The following is a 15707-nucleotide window of genomic DNA, read 5'->3' as shown; positions in this document are numbered from 1 at the left end:
AATTGGAACATTCTGGGTAATTGCTGTGTGCCTCATATTATTAGTTCCTGTGGGGAAAATACATGGCAAAATGCATAATGGGTTAATATTGTAAAGCAAAACTCTTATGAGATAAATCAGAAGATACATATCTGAGCATATCTCTGATGCTCAGAATGGGAATGGCACTGATTTACTGATGATTTATTATTTATTATTATTATTATTCTGTAGCCTCAGACGATTCAGCAGACTCTCAAGAGGACATTGCAGTATTATGAGCATCAAGTTATTGGGTAAGTAAAAATGGATTTTGGTCATTACTGGGGGCAAATTAAAGATAATTACTCAAACATAGCTGTTGAGCATGTGGTTTTTTGCCACCCAGGTCAACCTTATTTCATGGAGACTGTGTTCTCAGTGTGAGTGGGGGCTCACAAGGGGCCCTGGGAGTGACTTCCTTTGGCTTATTTGTGTTTAACCCTTTTAAATGAAATTCCTTTTGGCATTGCTTTTTCTTTCTTTCTTTCTTTTTTTTTTTTCTGCTTGCGTTCTTACCCTCTCATTCATTGAATCTCATAATTTTGCCTTAATAATGTGGTAAGATTTAATAATATCAACCAGGAAACTTTAAATGGGATTTTAGAATCCTTCGGTAAAGTTTAATCACAATCTTTACAAGCTTAATATGGTTCAGTGAGAGGTATTGTTCTAGCTAGAGTCACATGCCACGTGTTTTTCTTTTTTATCCCCAATTTCTTGACATCCTTGTGATATGGTGTAAAGTAAGACTTAAGGTCGAAAAACAGTAATTCACAGCCTCACCAACATATAGAACTTTTAAGAACTTTATCTCTTTTGTAAAGGTTGAGGATGATAATAACTAAATCAAGGTTTAGATGTCATGATTAAATAAGATCATTTCAATGAAAGTATTTTGTAAACAGAAAGCTCCAAGTGAGTGTAAGGTTTATCTTTGATTGACTATGGTGGAAAGCAATTGGCAAATACAAAATCCTGAATTCACTTTCCAATACAATTTAGCTATTTAAATTAAATTCAATGACATTAGAGACAATACGTATTTTTAATTCACCTTAATATTCTCTCTGTGCTACATTGATTTATCTTTGTAAGATTTTAAAAGCTTTTTAGGAGTTGATTTAAACCCTGGTACCACTTAAAATGCTTTTGGGATTCATTTAACATTTATGGCTAGTACTCAGTGCCATGTAGATCAAGAATATATTTTTGTTATGATTTTTTTTTTTAACAAAACAAAAGGGAAGAAAACTTAGTGGAAAAATAATCTCAGTACCTAGTACAATGCCATGCACTTGAAGTGCTCGATGATTATGTTAATTGTCATTTCAAAGGGAATTGCTTTGAAACTTTGTCACATCAATCCTCAAGAGTGCAGTGCTAGGAAAAACATATTATTTAAACTCATGAGATGGCTTTTAGTTTGAGGCCATTAGGGATTTTAAATGGTTTATCCTAACGGAGATAAAGAGTGTCAAGTTAATCTCTCCCCCCACGTTCTAAAATAAAACTTAATCACTCTCATTTCCTAGTATGGTGTTTGGATTAAATTAATCAATTTACTTAGACCCATTCCTAGTATGTGGTAAGTATTACATATTTATTCTTAGGTTTATCACCATCACCGTTATTAATATTTTTTGACAAAACTAGAATCAAATGCAAATCATTTTTTAGAGTTATGAATGCCCTCTCTCTTCTAAAATCAAATAAAAACTTATTAAATAGTCTCATTTATGAACTAAACTGTGTCTTCATTGCAAATTGGAATGAAATCTTATAAATGTGATCAAATAGATAACCAAAGAGACATTACCATAATCAGCAGAAAATTCTCTTTTACCTAAATTACTGCCTTAACTCTCCTCTTCTCTCTGTCTACATAGAGGTAGCGGCGGTGATTCTTTGTTCATTGCCTACCTGGTCTTTCCTAGTTCTGTTTAATGCAGACACAATATAAGGAAAACAGACAGGGCATGCGACTCCAATATAAAGGGTGTTTTAATGTCCGACTGGTTCCAAATAGATGAATCAGCATATTTTCATTTGGGTATTGGCTGCCTACTGAGGACTTGAAGTACCTTTGTTCACTTCCTTTATTCGTACTCATGCTGATGAAGACAGAAAGGAGGAGTTGGCAGAGTATTTGCTTTTCTTGACTTTTTCTTTTCCCTTCAGTTGTGGCTTCTGTGCCCAACTCCCTCTTTTGCCTTTTAGACTTCATCTTTCTGCTTTCTCTTTCTCTTTAAATACTGAAAAAGAGAGCATCTGTTGCCACTAATATTTGGATTAAAATATATTCACACCTATTTGTAGTTTCTCTTAAGAAAATGCAATTAAAGGCTTTTTATCTCCGTGAACAGGAATGTGTTTCTTACAGTTAAAGTTAAAAAGAATTCAGGCCATTGAGAATAAGTGCTGGCAAGTATTATTTTACATACTTCTGGGGAGGTTAGGGTGGGAAAGAGATGCTTTTCCTAATCCTTAAAATTTGGCTTTGCCTAAGGCTTGTCTCGAGGTAATTCAGCTTTTAGATGCCTTGGGTTAGGGCGATGAATCCAGACAATAATGTAGTGGAAGCTAGTCCTCTTTTAAATTTCTTGATTCAACCTCTGACCCACTCACCTTCCCATCCTCCCTTTCCTTTCCCTTGAAACTCTGCCCTTGGATCTGCTTTATTTACTAGAGCCACAGGATTGTATGATTCTGCTCTTTAATGAATTTATATAGCTGTAGCCCATAGAAATTCTCTGAGGCATTTTCAGTCTCCAAGATCCAGACTTGAATGCAGGGAAGAGCTGTCCAGAGGTTCATGCAGATGGAAGATTGGGAGGGAGAAGCCGATGGAGCCTCATGTTAGGGAACAAGATAGCATCTCTGTACCTCAGCAACTTTATCTTTAAACATTTATTCTATTCTTTAACTTACCCATTCACTCATTCATTTATTCATAGACACCATTCAAGTTGGCAAAATGAGTGCTGAAATAATTTATTCATGCAATGTGATAAATTTTCTCTTTGTCTCCACTGCCACCATCATCTCTCATCTAAAGATTCCTATCTAGTTTTCTGGCTCCCACTCCTGTCCCTTAACATATTTTCACTGCAGCGAAGTGATTAAAAATTAGATCATGCCACTTTCTTACTTTAAACCAGTGGTTCTCAAGTGTAATTTACATTAGAATCACCCGTCAGACTTGTTAAAACTCAAATTGCTGGGCCCTACCTCCAGAGTTTCTGATCAGGTATATCCAAGAGGGACTCGAGAACTGGCATTTCTAAGTTCCCAGGTTATGGTGATGCTGCTAGACCAGGGACCACACTTTGAAATTCTTTTTTTGAGCCATATAATGACTAACTGTGATAAAATGAAACCTGAACTCTTCCTATGATCTGTCCTCTGCTTACCTCTCTGATTTCATTCCACTCTCCCTATTTCACTCTACTCCAGCCATCTGTTAGTTTCTCGACTATACCAAGTTTGCTCAGTCTCAAGGCCTTTGCATGTACTGTTCCATTTTCCTGGAATGCTCTGTCCTCAGTTGTTCATGTAGATTATTCTTTTTATATATTTAGGTGTCTGTTTAAATGTGATCTCTTCAGAAGGGGCATGACCACCTAATCTACAGTAGCCCTCCATCCCCCACCTCAAGTCTCCAACCCCAATCATTTTTTATCATATTATATTACTCTTTATTATTACTTTTCATAGTGCTTATCATTAACTTATGTTATCTTGTTTATTTTTTGGTTATTTATCTTATTTATTTCTATATTCCTCCACCTTTGTGAGTGCTTGATATGTAGGAGGGATTAACAGTTTTTTGGGGGAGGAGTGTGAACAAATGAATAAATTGCACCCTAGAAATATGTACACAGAGGTAGGTATATAGTGGATAAAAGAATAAAGTAGGCTTGGGAGGGAGGTATAAAATGAGGGGTTGAAATAATCTCCAGCGCCCATTATAGTTCTAAAATTATAGTTCTGGTATCCAGGACCCTTTTCTTTATAGCCAAATTATACTGATTTATCTGCATGGTTTTCCCTTTATGCTTAATGTTCTGCATGGTTTTCCATTTATGCTTAATGTGTGTCAGATTGACTTTGTGGTAAGTGTTGATTATTGTATAAATTCTGCACAAGCATTTTTACTTGGATAGCTTCTTGTTCATGTAGCACAGTCTTCTTCCCTCAACCTGAAATGAGAAAAAAGGGCATTGAGTATACATCTTTATGCCACTTTAACTCAAGTTTCTAGGGAATAGATTAGGTTTTTTGGCAATGTGGGGCAGAAAGAATTGTGAGGAACCAGAGGGTAGGTAGAAGACAGGCAGGGTTCCCTTAGGAATTTAAAGGAGTTCAGTGTTGAGGAAAACTTGGTTTTTGTTGACATTTGTTTCTGATGTCATCTTTGCCATTATCTTTTGCCCTTCCTTCTTTCTGTGCATCTTTGTTGTGTAGTATAGAACAGGGAACTGAGAAATGTGCTTTGGAAGTAGACACCAGATTTACGAGACTTAAAGTCAATTTCTGCCTTTGAGGGATCTTGGGCAGGTTACTTAACCTCTCAGCCTCAGTTTTTTCATATTTAAAATGAGAATAATTGCATGGTTGGGGTGAAGTTTAAGTGAAATGTTCATGATACTAATGTATTGTCATATTATATAAAGTAGATAATGCAGTGCCTCATACACAAAGATAATCAATATACTCCAATTTTTGTTGATTGCCTTTCCATTTATCCTCCTTGTCTATCCTTTCTCTGTTCTCCTTGAGCCTTTAAAAGTTTGTAATCAGTTGTTTAGCATCAAGAGCTAGACATGCCCAGCTCATGTACCAGCTACAACTTTCTTCTTACAGAGTTTAGATTATTTTTTTAACCTAAAGTTCTGCCTCTAGAGTGCCTAACCCAACCGATCTGATTCATGTTTACCATATATTACTCTTACTGGTCTCACACATACACACACACACACACACACACACACACACACACACACACACACAATGGATTACTTACTATGGCAGTGTAGACAAAGCAGATTTCTTTAAAACTATAATTGGAAAATACATGATAATCAGTCTTTCTGAGATGTAATGTTCATTCATTAACCACTAAAGTATAAAGAAATATGTATTCAGAATCATGCCGTTAATTTAATGCTTTTTGCCAGAATAAGCATCATTGTGCTAGTACCGTGGGTAAGACTGCTGCCAACCTCACATTGGCCTGGGACACCATTTCCTTTAGTCATCTAAAATTAAGTTCTATTACTCCAATTATCATTGTGGGCCCTGTGTTTGTTTTATACAGCCAACCTTCTGTTCTCTTTTTCTTTTGACAATTGAATAGGGATTAAACTAGAATAATTTCAATAGAACATTAGAAGTGAAATTAGAAGTGAGTGAATCCTGATTATTCTGGGAAACAAACTTCAAGGATATTACTTATGCTCCCATGGTCAGATTTTGTGGCTGTAAATTATGTTATTTAAAACATGATCTAGCTTCTTTTTCATCGGTTTAGGAAGGCTAACTATCAATCTTATTGAATAAAAACAAAGTTCAAGAAGTTAGATGAAAGCTAATATCTCTGGATTGTTTCCTGTGTTTGAGGCAATATACTAAGCACTTTACATCTGTTATTTTATTACCCCTAAACATCTATTTCATAGAATCATGGTACAGATGAGTAAATTGAGGGTGTGAGAGAAAATGTTTTGTCCAAAGTCACTCTGGTGAAAATGGTAGAGCTTGATTTAAAAATAACACTGTATTTGTGTTTAACACCTGTGCTTCCCATTCTGCCTTTTATTGAGTGAATCCTGCATTCTAGAAACTGTAGTAAGCATTTTGCCTAACTGGTTTATTGGAGTCCGATTTCAGTGAGGTATGCAAACATAAAACCATTTGATTTTTTCTCTCCAATCACTTCAGACATGCTAGGATGAGTCCCCTTTGACATTAGCTCGGGCAGATCTTTCGAATACTTTGAGGGATTATAAAGTCCACTACAGACCAATTGAAATCTTCAGTCTCATATCCAGTCTCACTCTTATATTTCTCTTCTCCTAGGTCAGGCTAGGGCTGAGGAACTTGGAATGCAGTGTAGAGAGGATAATGACGTGGTTTTTTCATTCCTCTGCTTCAGACCTCTTTTCTAGGTCTCTCTCTCTCCCCTAAGGTGTTGTATCAGGTAAGAATGAAATGAAAAAATGGCAGAAGGCTTTTTGAATTCACTGGTGGTTGTAATAGTTGTTTCTTGGGTGTGATGCAAGTGTGGGATCTGCTTTGTTTCAGATGCCCATGCCTAGACCTGAGAAACATACTCCATGGTCTTGCTAGTGGGATTCCTGCCCATGGCTGCAGTCTCTAGATTGGGAAAAGGGGGGAATGGGGCATCTCAAGCTTGCCTCGGTTAGTGGCACCTCTCTAATTCATGGGATACTCTTTCTTTTTTCTTTTTGCCTTGCCAAATGGTGGGACTGTAGTCTGCTCCCAATTAGCATCTATTTCTTTTCCTTGTTATAACTCTTTCTGGAACCTTCTTCCTCTACCCAGTCAAGCACAGAGGGATTATCCAGAATTACTTAGCAGATGTTCACTGAGAAATAAGACAAGCAACCCCCAAATTTAGTCACGGTGGACATCTTTCTCACCAACTGGGCTTCTACGGGGAGTATACCCTTTGTCTCCTTTTCTCATAGAGGAGGGGGAAACAAGAACCCTCTCTTCCTAGGCCAATTACTAACTCTTCTGAAGATTTCCTTTTGGATTTTTTCTGTTTCTTTGCTTCTGTAAGGTGCCGGTGGGGTGACAGTGGCAGTGGCTGTTTAGTCACTTCTTAAGTTCTGAAGGAGATGTCTGGTCTTTCTGGCTGCTCTTTTGGAGTGTGGGAGCATTTAGCTCCTGTTGTCTTCAACTTGGTGTCTTAGCTCTAATACAGAGGCAACTGGAAAAGTTCCAGTTAATATCTGATTACATAGGCATTTTGTCATTTAGCCCTTACAAGAACTCTAGGAAGCATCTCCATTTTATGAAGGAGGAAAGTTAGACTGATAGAGATTAAGTTACTTGCCCAAAGTCTCACAAGTAGAAAATGGTAAAAAAAAAACGTGAAGGGGAATAAGAGGTACAAATTTTCATTTATAAAATAAGTCATGGGGATATAATGTACAGCATAGGGGATATAGTCAATATTGAAACAACTTTGTATGATGACAGATGGTTATGAGATGTAGCATGTTGATCACTTCATTATGTATATTAATGTTGAATAACTGCGTAGTACACCGGAAACTAATATTATTGTATATTAATTATATGTTAATACATAAAAATGGTAGGACCATGATTCAAATTCTGTCAGACTCTAAACAATTTATTTGCCTACTTGTTATCCATGTACCATACTACTATTTTCTTGGCCGTCTGTGACAGAGGTTAAAACATATTTGCTTTCAAAAAAAAAAAAGACATATTTACTTTCAATACAGTGCCAACATACCAGATTAGTACTATTACTTATTCTTTTTCTAGGCAGCTTCTTTATAGAAACAGATTACCAACAGCCATGAAACACTCAGATAAGGAAACATTAGTTTTACAAAGCTAATATATTTTCTGATTTTCCTTATTTATTTATTTTTTCAAACGTAGCTTTCTTATTAATGATTGTCTCTGATTCCAGGTCCACACTACTAATGCTGATATTAATGGTGGATTATGTCAGAAATTGTCTTAAAGCTTTGGTTATGTTAAAATGTTATGCTAAGAGCGTAGACTACGTGTGCTTGTGCATATGCGTATGAGTACATTCGCAGATGCTTTAAAAAATGTCTCCATGTGCTAATTTTGTTTTTTTCTTAGTTATAGGGATGCAGAAAAGAATTTCCACAATATCTCTAACAGATGCTCCTATGCAGACCATTCCAACAAAGAAGAAATTGAAGACGTCTCAGGAATTCTTCAGTGTACCGCTAATATACTCGGTATATTAACTATATACTTATATGGTTAAGAGAGACTGAGCGAGGGGGAGAGGAAAAGTAAAGGTGTAAATGCTCTAATTTTTTACAAATGAGAGGTGTGGCAGCTATGGAAAATTAATACCTTGTCTTCAAGAGATTTAATTTCAACACTCCTGAAGATGTTTAAGTGGAAATTACACGCATGACGTTTACCTGGATATTGAGAAATATTGTAATAAAAATACATTCCAGAGAAACTTTTCTTATGTTAGTATGATTAGCTTCCTGTAATCCATATTTCTCTGGCTCTTAATCTGTCCTCTCAAAGCCCATACTCCATTATTTCTATTACTATTACTTCCTTATTTCTGGGAGGTCCTGTTTGGGGCTGGAGAGTGGATCATATGTTCTCATAGTGGACTCGGAGGCAGTGAGACAGGTCATCTACTGAGGTCTTCGTGCCCTGCATGTGGCTGTGTGTGTGTTTACTTTGAAGATATTAGTGTTTATGACAGGGTGGCTGTTTTTGGATGCTCCAAAAATAACTAAGGGATGCTGTTGCAAACTGCACCAAATCTTACAACATTAAGGTCCCATAATGAGCCATGTTATCGTATTAACTTACTATCTGATATTCTTGGGGTGTTAGAGCTGTGTTGTTTATATGCAAAGTAGACACTAAAGCAGGAATATATTTTGCCTTAATGTCTTACAGAGGGTTTTAGTGAAAAATACCTCTTTCAATTTTTTTTTTTGAATCATCCTTTTTTCCTTATGACTCAGATTTGTTCTTCCCTACCAACACCCTCCGCCACTCTATGGAGTGGCGGAGGGTGTTGGTGGGGAAGAACAAATCTTAGTGACTGACTATATGGAACTAGAATCATGTCTCCCTCAGAATCTGATGATGGAGACTAGGGCAAACTTGTTTGCTTTTCTTTCCTTTTAGAGTAAGTACCTTCCCTGGAGACATCTGAGTCCCTTCTAGAAACAGATTTCAGGTGACCTCAACCCATGAGTCTACCAGATTTTTCTAAACATATCTGACTCCCAGAGGTAAACCTGGCTTTTACGCTCAAGCTGGGACTGCAGCTATCTATGACTACATTTTTATCCTACATCACTTTTGTAAACACAAAATATTATACTAAGACCATGGAACTTTTGTGAGAGGATACATATAGATATAAGTGGTTTATCTATAATAATAGCATGCAAAACACTAATGAACAGTGAAAAAGAAGGCCAGAGATTTACTTATCTCAATCTTAGTACAGCTATAAGAATGTCATACTACCTAAGCAATCTTATTATTGAAAATATGAGGGATGATAATAAAGGGAGGATGGAGATGGGCATTGCCCAAGAGCTGTTTGTTTGTTTTTTTTTCAGTTTTCTGATATTGTATTTTCAACCACTCTTCCATCAGTAACATCTGTTTCTCTTGACACATTGTGATTTTCAAGGGTTGAGGTGAGACAATGTTCCGCTAAGAGAGATGTATTAGAATGTTGGTGGAAGGATATTTAATATTTTGGAAAGTTTCCCTTTACTTATCCAGTTTCTAAATATTTCCCTGCCCCTCATATCTCCTTTCCTTATGCTCCCCATGCAGAGCTTTAGCAAGTTAGAGGGAGCATGAGATATTCAAGTTAGATAAATATATGAGGGGTGCTGATGACATCTGAACCATGACTTGCAAATGAGTGTGCACCATTCATACAAGAAAACTCTAGGTCAGAATATTTGACAGAGTAACCACCAGATGACACTGTGGCCCAGCACAGCTTAGTTGTCCATACACAACACAACATATATCTATGACATACTGTTGAATTGTACACTTGAAATTTATTTTATTTTATTAATCAATATCACCCCAATAATTTTTAATTAAAAAACGTTGCCATGAGATGCAGATTAAGTATGAGTGGAAAGAGCAGCAGATAGTGTGCTATCTGATGACATTAAGGAATGAGTAGTTTTAAGCTAGATGCTTATAATTTAGAAGGTGACTGTATAACAGGGTTTGTATTTCCATAAATATTACATTTTTCTAGAAAAGAGATATTAGGTCTCATTTTTTTCCCATTAAGTAATTATGGTTGTTCCTTAAATGTAAAAAAGCACAGTCTGGTAGAATTTAAATTTCTGAGGAATAAAACAAAATGCCTGCCACCTGTTGACCAGCTGCCACATGGATCCAACAGCTTTACTGGTCATAATCAGTGAAAGCTTTGTTTTTAACAGATCACTGAATTATGATTAATATTGGCTTGCTTAGATTTTATCTTTTAAAAAAATTATATTTAAATTCTTCTGTGCAATCATGTATGAGAATGCAAGAATCAATCAACTCACTGGACAGAAAAACTGTATAGGAAAGGAAGCCTTTTTTTGGTATGGGGGTTTGGAATGGAGGGATAGTTCCCACCAGGTTCAGACAAATATTGATGCCTGAAAACCTTCTCTGTGGATGCTCGAGGGCAATTTTCCAACTTTGTGGTTTATATTAATCACCCTTGGGGAGTATGGTTAGAACATTGGTGGGCTGGAATTGGGGAATACATATTTTTCTCACCTTTTAACCTATTACAGGGTTGTGACAGAGACTGGTAGTGTCTGTATGTTATTTATACTTCATCTATTATCAAAAGAGAGTTAAAGTCATGGGTCAGAAAATATGATCAAAATAGCAAATTTTACTTCTTTCAAAATGATCATCTCTATTGATTCTGCATGAACTCCTGTAGATAGTTTGATTATTTTCTGGCTTCTCAGGTTGAAGTTTGGGGTTAGCGGTTGGCATGGTATAAAAAGAGGAACCTGACGAGAGAGAGAGAGAGAGAGCGAGAGAGAGAGAGAGAGAGAGAGAGCGAGAGAGAGAGAGAGAGCGAGAGAGCGAGCGAGCTTGTTGAAGAAGACCGCAATGCCTGTGTCATGCCTTTGTTCTGTAGCTGCTTTCCTAGGACTCCCTGGAAACACATGCTCATTACAGAGTGGTCCATGCCTGGCTAATAATGGGAAAGAACTATTTCCAGACAGCAACATTTTTGCCATTTATTTTTATTTTGTTGGCTTAGAAACCAGTTGTTGCTATTTCTGTCTCATCATTTACAAATTAGGGATATTAAGTACTGACTGCTTCTTGTCATCTATCTCTCCATCTCATTTTGGTGCACTGGCACTGTGATAATGCAGTATACTACTTTGTGATAATGTAGTATAGCATTCTAAAGAGGCTTTTAAACTCTGGAAAAAGGCTATACAAAGAAATATAGTTGTGAACCATGCCTTCCCTGCTAGAGACTTGTAGTGTTAAATTTATTGCTTTATTTGGTACAAGTCTTTTGCATACCAAAAAGATCTTCTAATTTTAGTTGTCTGAAAAATGTAAACCTTTTCCAACCATAATCTACAAAGCCTATTTTTAGCTCCAATTAAGTAACAAAAATGTGTTTCTACGCTTGTGAGTTGCGGCATTATTTTCTTGGGAATTGTAGTGGTTGAATGGGTGACAAAGCATCTGTGATAAAGCACGAAAGGGTCTATACCATGTTTGTTACTAAAGTGTTGCCACCTGTTCCTATGGCATGGATTTAGGTGATGTTGCGGGGACAGAGACAGAGAATGAGTAGGGAGAGTTAAGGGAGAAAGATGGTAAAATGCATAGCTCCCTTTGCCATAATACCACATAAAACAAACAAAGATTATGACTACTTCAGTTTTAATATTATTAAAGGGGTGGTGGGTGTTTCAGTGTAGAGCATTAAGAGCTATAAGATGGAGGAGATGGTGTGGGAAAAGTCATTCTGCAGTAGGATAGGAATCAAATAAAAGTGAGAGCTCTAGGTAATTCATTTATGATGAATTATAGCAAACTAAGTTTTGCTGGTTTAGTAAACCTCAGTTGTTTATTAAGTATTAACAAAGTATAGCTTTATACTGCCTTTGCTAAGTGCATTTTCTCTCAAAATAATCAGGAAGGACATGAATTGTAAAAGAATATTCATTAAAGTTTTGTCTGTTTTAAAGGTCTTTTGGATTTTTTTGGGGGGGAAAGTGCTAGTGAGGAGAAGAGAGGAGACGACCTTTGGGGCTTATACCTCACAATATTTTCCTGGTATCAGGGACATCGAAACACTGTGAAAGCAGAACTCTCCATACAGTACCACAGATTCTAGAATCGTTAGCTGGTATGGAGCTTTTTGTCGTTGTTTATTTTTTATAAGCAATAATTTGTTGCTTATATATTAACTTGCATGTACTTTTTGGTTTTATTGTGATTTGGAATGTGCATTTAGCAGCCTTTTAATTGGTCATAAAACTGAAGAATTAGTCAGCCTTACATAAGGTTAAAATTACCTTGGGGGTTTTCTCAGAATAACTCTTAATCATAGAGTTGTTTATTGAATTGAAATATGTTTAACATATTTAGCATCTTGGAGAACTACTTGGTTGCAGTAACCCTTTACTGTTTTTATTGATCAATTAAGATTGATAGCAATAAATAAATTCTGCCAATATAGTTTTTGTTATTGTAATTTCTTAACTGACCAATTTTCTCTTTCATTAAGAGTAAATAGTGTCAGTATTTTACTGAAATGAATTGGAGTTAAGGTGGTTAGAGGGGCCCCGATTTGATAACGCTGTTGTAATGTAGTGATTTAGAGCAGAGAACAAGCTAGACTGTGCTTCTCTGCTTACTAGCTATGTGAACTGGAATGAGTTACTTAATCTTTTACACTTTATATTTCTCATTTGTAAAATGGGGATAATATAATTACACACCTCCTAATATTGTTCGGAAGATTAAATAAGTTAATTTATTTAAAGTACTTAGAACAGCCTGATATATAACAAATGTTGCCTAAGTGTTTGCTTTTATTACTGAATATTCACAAATTAATGTTTGCATCAGACCTGGGAGGTCAATTTTGCTCATTTTTTTTTTAGATGAGGAAACTAATACTGAGAGCCGTTCACTTGTTAAGTTATTTCGTCAGCGATGACAAGCCACAAAAGCAGGATTTAAACCTATGTCATTCTGGTTCCTAATCCCATGTTCTTTCCGCTGCTTCGTGTTACCTTCCAGAGTTGTTGGGCTGAGGTTGATTTTGTATCACCCCTCTAATCCTTATTGCGCAAAGCTTTCTAGTTCTCTGAATTATGAGAATTGTCATGATATTACGTTTTACTTAGTTTATTACTATTTCAAAATCTACTTGGGATACTTGCTTGTATGTGACCAGCAGTATCAAAAATGTTTAAGACTATTTCTCTTTGGTATTGAGAAGAGTGCAGTTTCATTGTAATTTGGATCATTTTCAGTTTAGAAACAGTATGTTTTTCATTAGATTTGAGGTGTTGGCAATGCAAATTAAGGGTGATGGTGTTTGCCATCATGACACAAACATGATTTCATAGTTTTGTGTTGTAAATACTATACCAGTTCTCTTGGCTACAAGATTTCAAGCTGATCTTGGTACATAGGTGGCTTAGCTTAATTTTAGATGTCACTGGCCTGGCATGAAGCTTGCAAAAAGCTGTATTTCTGATGCCATTGATATTTTTAATGGATAAGTTAAGGAAGATGGTCACTGTATCTTGTTTAATAATTCCTAACAGAGAGCTTAGATAGTGGTTCTGTGTAAATTGGAAAGAACTTTTGTTTTTTGCTCTCTGCCTACATACTTTTCCTGAAATGATTAGGTGTAGTAGGTAGGCCTGAAAAGGAATGAGACCACTGAATGTGGACACTGCCTCCAATATGTACAAGATAAACACTTTAATAAAAACTGATACCTATATTATGCAGATCGGTTTTAGAAGATACAAGTATATTGAGCAGAAATGTGGAGCGCTTTTTCTCCTCCCATAGATATTCTTTTTCTTTTAGAAGCATTTTTTTTTTTTTTTCTGAAACTTAGGATAAGCCTTTTCCCATTTTTCCTGCTAAATTTCTCCACATTGCTTTAGCTTATCTCCTTACTGGAAAAGCATGACAGTCATTTTTATTACTCTTTTTTTTTTGTATCAGTTTATCTCTAATGCATTGTTTCCCTATGACTAGTAACTGTCCGACACCTCTTTTTCATGTGGGAGGGCAACATCTCACATTCTAAATTTGTCAGACTATTATCCTCTTTTCTGATTTTTTTCAGTAGATAGGGTTTTACTTTTTCTTCTAAGTTTTTAAAAATTAATTTTAAACTTTAGCATGGTTTTAGATTTGTAGAAAATTTGTGAACAAAATTCTCATGTATTTCACCTCATTTCCCCTATTAATGTCATCTTTACATTAAGATGGTTCTCAGGTCCCAATTAATGAACCAGTACTGATACATTATTATTAACTGAATTCCATGCTTTATTCAGATATTCTTAATTTTTACTTGTCTTTTTCCTGTTCCAGAATCCTACTCAAGATAGCACATTCGATTTAGTTGTCACGTCTCCTTAGACTCCTCTTGGCCATGGCAGTTTCTCGTAGTTTCCTTGTTTTTGATAATCTTGACAGTTTTGAAGAGTACTGGTCAGCTCTTTCAGTTGTCTCCTATGCACTTCGACATATGCCCATCATTCTGTGTGTGTTTGTGTACCACAGTTTGCTTATCCATTCACCTATTGAAAGACATCTTGGTTGCTTCTGTTTTTGGCAATTATGAATAAACCTGCTATAAAAATTCACTTACATGTTTTTGTGTAGATACAACATGCAAGTACACATGTGTGTTTTGAGCACTTCGTTACTTTCTAACACTATAAGATGTTCCAGACTCATTTTGTTTATTTTCTGCCCCAGTCCTAGAATCAGTCATTTCTTCAAGGGGTCCTGGTTTCTTTTATTGGAGAATGGTGATAGAAACCAAGATCTTGTTGTGATATTGTTGCTTCTAGGCTCTCTCAGTTGACAGCAAGGAAATATGTTTGTGTGTACTAACTTTTGTCTATTTGCCTATCTATAAATATTTCTGTATGTGTCCATCTATATCTATATTATGCTAATATGAGCTCATACCTATGTGTCCAACTCTAATCCATTACCATATGGATGGATCATTCTTGTCTGTAAACTCCTACTCCAGGTAGTGAGGAATTTGGCTCTCTTTAGCCATCTATCTACTTAATTATTGAATTCAGTGTAATGTAGTTGTTTCAGAATTGTTAACACTCCCTTGGGAAGCAGTTTTGTCAACTAGAGCACAGGGTTTATGTGCAGTTTTGGAGTACAGAGTTAACGTGTGGAGTTTTGCAGACTCCGCTCATTTCCCAGGGTACGTAGGTCAGCACCTTTCTTCTCCATCACCTTCACTGATATTTTTTCATACATTTGTAATACAGAGTTATTTCTATATATTTATAATTTGCATACATTAAGGTTTTTTTTTTTTTTTGTACTGTACAATCCTATGAGTATTGGTAAATTCATAGTGTCATGTGTCCATCATTACAGTATCATGAGGGATACATTTCACTGCCCTAAAAAATCTCCTGTGCTTCACTTATTCAATCCCACCTCTCTCTTTACACAAGATCCCTGGCTAATACTGATATTTTTGCCATTCTACAGTTTTGCCTTTTCCAGAATGTCATATAAATGGAATCATACAGTATGTAGCATTTTCACACTGGTGTCTTTTGCTTAGCAGTGTGCATTTAAAATTAATAGATGTCTTTGTGTGGCTTGAGAGCTCATTCCTTTTTTTTTTT

The 15707-nt window shown here is 36.0% G+C and overlaps 1 long non-coding RNA gene across 1 annotated transcript in view; it reads left to right on the top strand.

Moving 5' to 3' along the window:
* Positions 1 to 204: 204 nt before the first annotated feature.
* Positions 205 to 15707, top strand: part of LOC111744692 — a 22681-nt gene continuing 7178 nt past the window's right edge. The window contains exons 1-2 of the long non-coding RNA XR_002782283.1: positions 205 to 275; positions 7894 to 8015. This is a non-coding gene — a long non-coding RNA (uncharacterized LOC111744692). The remainder of the gene's footprint in view (positions 276 to 7893; positions 8016 to 15707) is intronic.

This window comes from Pteropus vampyrus, unplaced genomic scaffold, assembly GCF_000151845.1.
Source record: "Pteropus vampyrus isolate Shadow unplaced genomic scaffold, Pvam_2.0 Scaffold139, whole genome shotgun sequence".
In the NCBI taxonomy this organism is placed as follows: domain Eukaryota; kingdom Metazoa; phylum Chordata; class Mammalia; order Chiroptera; family Pteropodidae; genus Pteropus; species Pteropus vampyrus.
The sequence above is the reverse complement of the archived record's forward strand: the minus strand, read 5'-3'. Positions and strand labels throughout refer to the sequence as shown.